The following is an 8201-nucleotide window of genomic DNA, read 5'->3' on the forward strand; positions in this document are numbered from 1 at the left end:
TACATTTATTCTGCTTTAGTTTTATTTTAATTACATTTTTCCAACTATAATATATTTATGGTAAGAAATAAAAATGACAAGAGAATATAATGAAACACCAGAATCCAATCTGGCTTTTGCTTTCCAATCTGTCTGATTCTTCAGAATCTACTTAAAAACTCTTCTCAGTTTTACTTCTTCTGGTGCTTCTTTCAATAACTATATAAAATAGTTTTACCTATTTCTTGATGTAACAACTGTGAATTGTTATTTATAAAAAAAAAATGCATTTGATTTTCATCTCTGTTTCTGGAACCTAGGAGTTCCTAAACCACTGGAATTCCCTAAGTGCTGACAGCCCTAAAAGTGTCTTTTGTTATTTTAATAAGGTGAATTTTGGCCCACAACTAATAATTTGGCTGGATTGCCAAAAATCCAACCATATGATTAGAGGGTTAGAACATTCAGTTCCACCCACTCACTCCCTGAGAGGGTATAGAGGCTAGCAGTGGAATCAATCACACATGGTCAATGATTCAATCAATGATGCCTATATAACTAAGCCTCCATAAAACCTAAAAGCGCCAAATTTTGGTGAGATCCCAGATTAGTAAACACAAGGAGATTTTAGGAGAGCAGTGCACCCAAAGAGGGTAGGAAAACACTTCACCCTTTCCCCAAAGCTTACTCTATGCATCTCTTCCATCTGACACTTCCTGCATTACATCCTTTTATAACAAACCATAAGCTATAAACATTTTACTTATGTTTCTCTGAGTTCTGTGAGTGACTCTAGTAAATTAATGGAACCCAAGGAGGTCATTAGAAGGTGACAATCTAAACTTGAGCTTGGCATCTGAAGTGGAGAAGGGCAGTCTCCTAAGTCTCAGCCCTTAATCTGTGGTAACTATCCAACAACATATTCAGGTAGGTAGTGGCAGAGTTCAGTTGAATTGCAGAACACCCAACCCATGTCTGAGAATTGCTTGGTGGTGTGGAAAAACACCCCATCCCCCAACTACACACACATTGGAAGTAAATGCAAATTGGGGGCAGAATTTTTTAAATAGGTTTTTACTGATTTTAGAGGGAGAGGAAGGGAGAGGGAGAAAGAGAGAGAAACATCACGGTAACAGAGAAACATCAATCATTTGCCCCCTGCAAACCCTCTACTGGGGATCATGCCTGCAACCCAGGCATGTGCTCTGACCAGGAATCAAGCCAGTGAATTTTTGTTGCATGGGGTAATGAATGCTCAACCAACTGAGCCACACTGGCAAGGGCTGGGGTTAAGATCTTAACAACTTTAAACAATACCTAGAGGCTATCATATAAATAGATGGATTATACTATCCTTTTAAGCTAATGTTTGATAAATAAATTATTACTGCTTTTAGTTTTACTTTTGGTAAGAGTTGTAATGTTATATATCTTAATATTACACTAAAATACATTTTTTTTAGAAATAAATATTCAACATATCTCATAACCCTCAGAATTTTAAAATAAGTATATGTCCCCTTATATTATTCTACATTTCCTTCTCTAATATTAAAATTGTCTGACATTTTTACATTTTCTTTTACATTTTACATTTTTAGGTCACTAATAGTTTTACATTAAGGCCACTAATATTTTTTCTAAAATCATCCTATATAATAAAAGCCCAGACCAAAGGGTGTAATGACCAGAATGACCAACTGACCAGCTGCTCAACTCAGGAGCTGCCCCCTGGTGGTCAGTGTGCGGCCCTCCCACAGCAGTAGCGGCCACTCAGAGGGTGGGTCCACAGCCGCTGGGCTGACTGGGATAAGCTGCTCTCACAGCAGGCTGATCCCACTGGCAGTCCCCGCCAGTTCAAGAATTACAGCACTAAAAGATGACAGTTACTAAGCACTGTCCTTGTGGCAGGTGAAGGCCGTGTACTCTCCATGGAATCTCAGATAATCCCAAAACCTGCCTCACAGGGTTGATCTAAGGCAGGGGTCCTCAAACTACTGCCCACGGACCACATGCGGCCCACTGGAAACATTTATCCAGCCCGCCGGGTGTTTTTGCCACAGCTGCCTGTTGCTTAGCAGCTGACTTGTCCCTGCCCGCAGTGCGCATGTGTGGAATGTGCACCGCACTCTCGACTCCCCTCCTTATCTCTGTCTCTCAACGCCTCCTCTCCGTCTCGGGTGTGATCCGAGGAGTCACGAGCTTGCCTGTGCAGAGCCTGCTGCTGCCTGGGGACCAAGGTAAGAACAAGTTATTTTTTTTTGAAGTTAGGAGAGCCTTTTTTTTTGAAGTTAGGAGAGCCTTCTTCCAGAATGAAACATCTGAAATCTCCAACCAGATCTAGACTAACTGATGCACACTTGCATCACTTGTTACGACTAGCAGTGACAAATATGGAACCGGACATTGACCATCTCATTAGCCAAAAGCAGGCCCATAGTTCCCATTGAAATACTGGTAAGTTTGTTGATTTAACTTTACTTGTTCTTCATTTTAAATATTGTATTTGTTCCCGTTTTGTTTTTTTTACTTCAAAATAAGATATGTGCAGTGTGCATAGGAATTTTTTCATAGTTTTTTATTTTAAACTATAGTCCGACCCTCCAGCAGTCTGAGGGACAGTGAACTGGCCCCCTGTTTAAAAAGTTTGAGGACCCCTGATCTAAGGGTTTCTTCATAGCTTTCAGAATGGAATGAGATTATCAGCCTTTAGGTAGTTGAGGGAAAACACACACTGCTCCTTTTTCATTCTCTTCCTCCCGCCTTCTTGCAAGAAAAGGAACAACTGGCTCCCACAGCCTTCCCTGAGCACTGTGCCGAGCTCACCAGCCCTTGGCTCCAAGTGAGTCTGCCTTCCAATGGCCTTTACACCTAACACTGCTGCCTGCGCATCTTACTCAACCCATATCGCTGACTGAGCACCCTCCGTGTCCTAGGTGATGCCCAGGTGCTGCTCAGGGCCCAGAGGTCAGCTGGCACTTGCCCTTCCATGACAGATGCTCACTCTTCTATCGCTGGCCAGGCCTAGGGACTGCATCCGTGCATGAATTTTGTGCACCAGGCAAATAAAATAAAATTCTTGATTTGAAATCACTGATCCCTTTTCTACTACCATCCAGTGTTGCTATTGGAAAATGTTGAGCAGATTAATGTGCTTGGGTTACCAATCCTCAAGGAGAATTCTAAACATTTCTGCCCTTTGCACCATGGTATTAGCCTCCTCAAGAAGAACACAATGCAGTCAAGCACTGGATGGAACAATGCTTACTCACTTAGAGAAGAGAATGAGCAAGATCAGCTTCAATAATGGGCACTCGCATACCATGGCCAGTGGGTATCTCCTGGAGGCCAATGCAGGGCAGTTTGCCTACATACACCCTGAAGGACATTGTACCCTCCCTAGCAGGAGGATTGGCCAGATGCCATATAATGCACATGCTTGAAGCAAAGAAAAAAGAGCATTCATTTAGACTGAAACAGGGAACTATATTTCCACACAAGGTGATAAGTTGAGAACAGGCTGTGTGGATTCTTTATTTCTTGGTAAGGAAATGTCCCCAGCCCAGGCCCAATCTTATGCAAGCAAGTCGGTGATGAAAGACGACATGCTTATGGATACTGCCTTCCCCAGTGGAAAATCTGATTGAAATCCACTGCTTTTCTTTTGTAAATGATTGTTTTTGTAAGAGTCATTGGGTTTTTAGGATCTCTTTATTCTTAATCTTTAGAATTTTATGATAATTTCCTGGTTCTGTTTTATTTTGGTCATTCAATATAAATACATGACCTTCAACACTGAGCATTTTTTTCTATATTTTTTAACATTACTTTTATTTCTCAATATTTTCTGTTATTACTTCGAGAGGCAAGCACATTAGGTTTCTTGATCTTTGGATAACATATTTCACATTTCTCATTTTTATCTTTTTATTTGGCCTTTAACAAATTTCTCAATTTTATTTTTAGCAACATTTTTATTTCTAACTATATCTAGTTAACATATGTTTATTATATGTGGTTATGCATATATGTGTATATATTTGTATATTAGTGTGTGTTTATGTGTGTGTGTGTATATATATATATATATATATATATATATGATAAATTTCCCAATTTAAAAATTAGTTTAGGGACCCATGGCTTGAAACATGCATAGATAAATAATATTGTGTACATCCTACATACACATGTTAACATATATCAAGTTTAAGAAATTAATGCCTTGTGAAAAAATAAAGCAAAGTGAGATAAAATTATTCAAACAATGCATTATCTAAATACATATAAATTAAACTAGAGGCCCGGTACACAAAAATTTGTGCACTTGGGAGGGGGGGGGTGGTCCCTCAGCCTGGCCTGTGCCTTCTCACAGTCTGGGACCCCTCGGGACATAACGACCTGCTGGCTTAGGCCTGCTCCCAGATGGCAGAGGGCAGGCCTAATCCCTAGGTGCAGCCCCTGGTCTGGCTCAGAGCAGGGCCAATTGGGGAGTTGGGGCACCGCCCACTGTCATGCACAGAGCAGGGCGGATCGGGAGGTTGCAATGCCACCCTCAGTCACGCTCAGGGTAGGGCCGATTGGGGGCTTGGGGCACCGCCCCCTGTCACACTCAAGGCAGGGTCGATGGGGAGATTGCAGTGTGACACCCTGTCACGCACAGAGCAGGGCCCATCAGGGGGGTTGGGGCTCCGTACCCTGTCACGCACAGAGTAGGGTTAATCAGGGGGTTGGGGAGCTCCCTCCTGTCATGCACAGAACAGGGCCCATCAGGGGGTTAGGGAGCTCCCCCTGTCAGGCACAGAGCAGGGCTGATCAGGGGTTTGGGGTGCCTTCCCCTGTCATGAACAGAGCATTGCGGATAGGGAGGTTGTGGCCCTGCCACCTGTCACACACAGAGCCGCAGGGCGATCAGAGGGTTTGGGGGCTGCCCCCTGTCATGCTGATCTTGGTGCCGGGAGGCCTCACGGTTCTGCTGATCCCGGTGCTGGGAGGCATATTACCCTTTTACTATATAGGATAGAGGCCTGGTGCATGAGTGGAGGCTATCTGGTTTTCCCTGAAGAGTGTCCTGGATCAGGGTGGGGGTCCCCACTGGGGTGCCTGGCCAGCCTGGATGAGGGGATGATGGCTGTTTGCAGCTGGTCACACACCCTTCATGGTAGGGGTCCCGACTGGAGTGCCTGGCCAGTCTGGGTGAGGAGCTGAAGGCTGTTTTCAGGCTGGAGGGGGACTGAAACTCCCAACTGCTCCTTTTGTTCTTTTTTTTTTATTCTGGGCCAGCTTTAGCTCTGAGACTTGGCTCCAGCTCTTAGGCCTCCGCTGCTGAAAGCAGGTATCTGGTTTTTTTTGGTTCTATAATCGAAACACTGTTTCAACTCCAGCTCTGAGATCCCTGCTGGCTGAAAGCAGGTTTCTGGGGTTTTGTTTAGCTTCTATATTTGTAACAATGTTTCAAACTGCAAGCTCAGAGGCCGGCAGCGGCAGGTGGGGAACATTGGAGTCCTCCGTCACTGAAGCAAGCAAGCCTCATGTTCGCTTCAAGCTGCCTGGCTGCCAGCCGCCATCTTGGCTGGCAGTTAATTTGCATATCACCCTGATTAGCCAATGGGAAGGGTAGCGGACTTACGGCTAATTACCATCTTTCTCTTTTATTAGATAGGATAATCACGTTGCTGAAAATAATGAAAGAAAATGCAATGGTTTCTGTGAATAAAAGTAAAAATTTCAATAAATAAATAAAAGTCCTTTCATAGTCCAATGATGCAACTATCTCTGTGTCCAAATAACAAAATGCACCTAAAAACATATGTTAATTTGTATTCAGTAAATTGCCATTGTTGAATTAAAATTAACACAATCAGATTGTTAAGAAATTTCTGAGAACAATTTTTAAGTAATTGTGGTCATTGTGTTTCATTTTGCTTGGAAGTTATAAAAGCATACTACAGATAGCCATAGTTTAGTTTTCCTATGATTATTTTTTTTATCAATTCAGTTTTCAAGTTTTAAGTCATTTTATGCAATCAGTCTATGTTTTGCAAACATAATTCTTATTTTTTCCATGCAATTTCTGCCTTTTCACCCTATCTTTTCATTTTTTTTTATTATTTATTGTTGAAAGTATTACATATGCCACTTTTTCTCCCCCATTGAACCCCTCCTGCTGTCCCCTGCCCCAGGCCTTCACCACCCCATTGTCTCTGTCCATACAAGATCTTTGGTTGATTACCTCCCACCTACCCACCCTCTCCCACCTTTCCTCTGAGATTCAGCACTCTGTTCCATGCTTCCAGTCTCTGGACCCACTCTGTTCATAAGTTTATTTTGTTACTTAGATTCCACATATGAGTGTGATCATGTGATATTTGTCTTTCTCTGACTGACTTATTTCACTTAGCATGATACTCTTCAGGTCCTTTAATGCTGTCTCAAGGGATAAGATATTCTTCTTTTTTACTGCCTCAAAGTATTCCATGGTATTAATGTACCACAGTTTCTTTATCCACTTATCTACTGATGGGCACCTGGGCTGTTCCCAGATATTAGCTTTTGTAAATTGTGGTAATATAAACATAGGGGTGCATACATTCTTTCTGATTGGTGTTTTGGGTTTCTTAGGATATATTCCTAGAAGTGGGATTACTGGGTCAAATGGAAGTTCCATATTTAATTTTTTTGAGGAAGCTCCATACTCTTTTCCATAGTGGCTGCACCAGTCTGCATTTCCACCATCAGTGTACTAGGGTTCCCTTTTCTCCACCAGCACTTGTCATTTATTGATTTATTGATGGTAGCCATTCTGACAGGTGTGAGGTGATACCTCATTGTCGTTTTAATTTGCATCTCTCTGATGATTAGTGACTGAGCATTTTTTCGTATGTCTCTTGGCCATCTGTATGTCCTCTTTGGAGAAGTGTCTATTTAGGTCCTTTACCCATTTTTTAATTGGATTGTTTGTCTTTCTGTCTGTGGATTCATTCTTCAACTCCAGCAGACAAAGAATCCGGGTTCCAGTCCAAAAATTCAGTATCAACATCAGGCTAGTTGTATTCCATTAGTCCACTGTGTGGGGTGCACATGGCGATGAGCCATGTGGGCTAGGGCAAAGTGTAATAGCACACCCTTCCCCCCACAATAAGAGTGCAAAGAGAGTAAGAGGGCCACGAAGGGCAAGGGAGAGAACTCTCTTTGTTTAGGAGTTCATGTACTGCAGATTTTGTGCCCTTGCAGTGACCACACCTATTCTGTCCAATATAGCCTGCTCCCAGCTGTGAAAAAATAAAGCAAAATGAGATAAAATTATTCAAACAATGCATTATCTAAATACATATAAATTAAATAATCACGATGCTGAAAATAATGAAAGAAAATGACCTATTGTAAATTGTGGTAATATAAACATAAGGGTGCATACATTCTTTCTGATTGGTGTTTTGGGTTTCTTAGAATATATTCCTAGAAGTGGAATATATCCTTCTCTTTTACACCCAGACTTTACTGGTCATGCTTATAATATTTAGCCTTCCCTCTGTTCCTATCCAGTTAATTAATAGCTGGATTAATTATAACAATATCACTCCCATGGCTTTCATTACATACTAATTATTTACTTTTCAATGTATTTCATGTGCAAAATACTGCTGAATTTGTTATTCAGCTTTAAAATGAAAAAATAAATCATAATTATAATTTTGTATTCTTGTTCTTCTAATTAATTTTCAATTTTACCTTATAAGAACAAGGAGAATCTGGAACAATGATTCAATACAATGGACCCTCTAAAAGTAACTATATTTTGTTTTAGTAAGCTTATTTACTAATATTCTTAAAAATATGTACTATAACATTTGCTGTTTTAAATAATTTTAGTGTGAATTCCATGGCATTAATTACCTTCACAATATTGTTCAGTCATCACTACTATTTTCAAAATAAATTTGTTACCTTAACAAAAACTCTGGAACAATTAATTAAAAATATAAAACACTAAAAGTTACGTGTTGTTCTTATGCAGGGGCTATACTAAGCTTCTCTGTATCATTCCAATTTTAGTACATATGCGGTAAAAAACAAACATATGTGGCTTTTCTAAAAATAATTTCCATGAAGAGATTAGGAAATCCAGAAATGGAATGATTATATGCCAGTGATAATGAATAATAAGTAAAATTTGGGTAGTGGGTGAGCTCTGTCCCTCCCATTCTGCATCTCACTGAATT

General features: G+C 40.8%; 1 pseudogene; it reads right to left on the bottom strand.

Moving 5' to 3' along the window:
• Positions 1-7954: 7954 nt before the first annotated feature.
• LOC118652275 lies at positions 7955-8055 on the bottom strand (annotated as a pseudogene).
• Positions 8056-8201: the final 146 nt, after the last annotated feature.

This window comes from Myotis myotis, unplaced genomic scaffold (genome assembly GCF_014108235.1).
Source record: "Myotis myotis isolate mMyoMyo1 unplaced genomic scaffold, mMyoMyo1.p scaffold_m19_p_3, whole genome shotgun sequence".
NCBI classification, from domain to species: Eukaryota; Metazoa; Chordata; class Mammalia; order Chiroptera; family Vespertilionidae; genus Myotis; species Myotis myotis.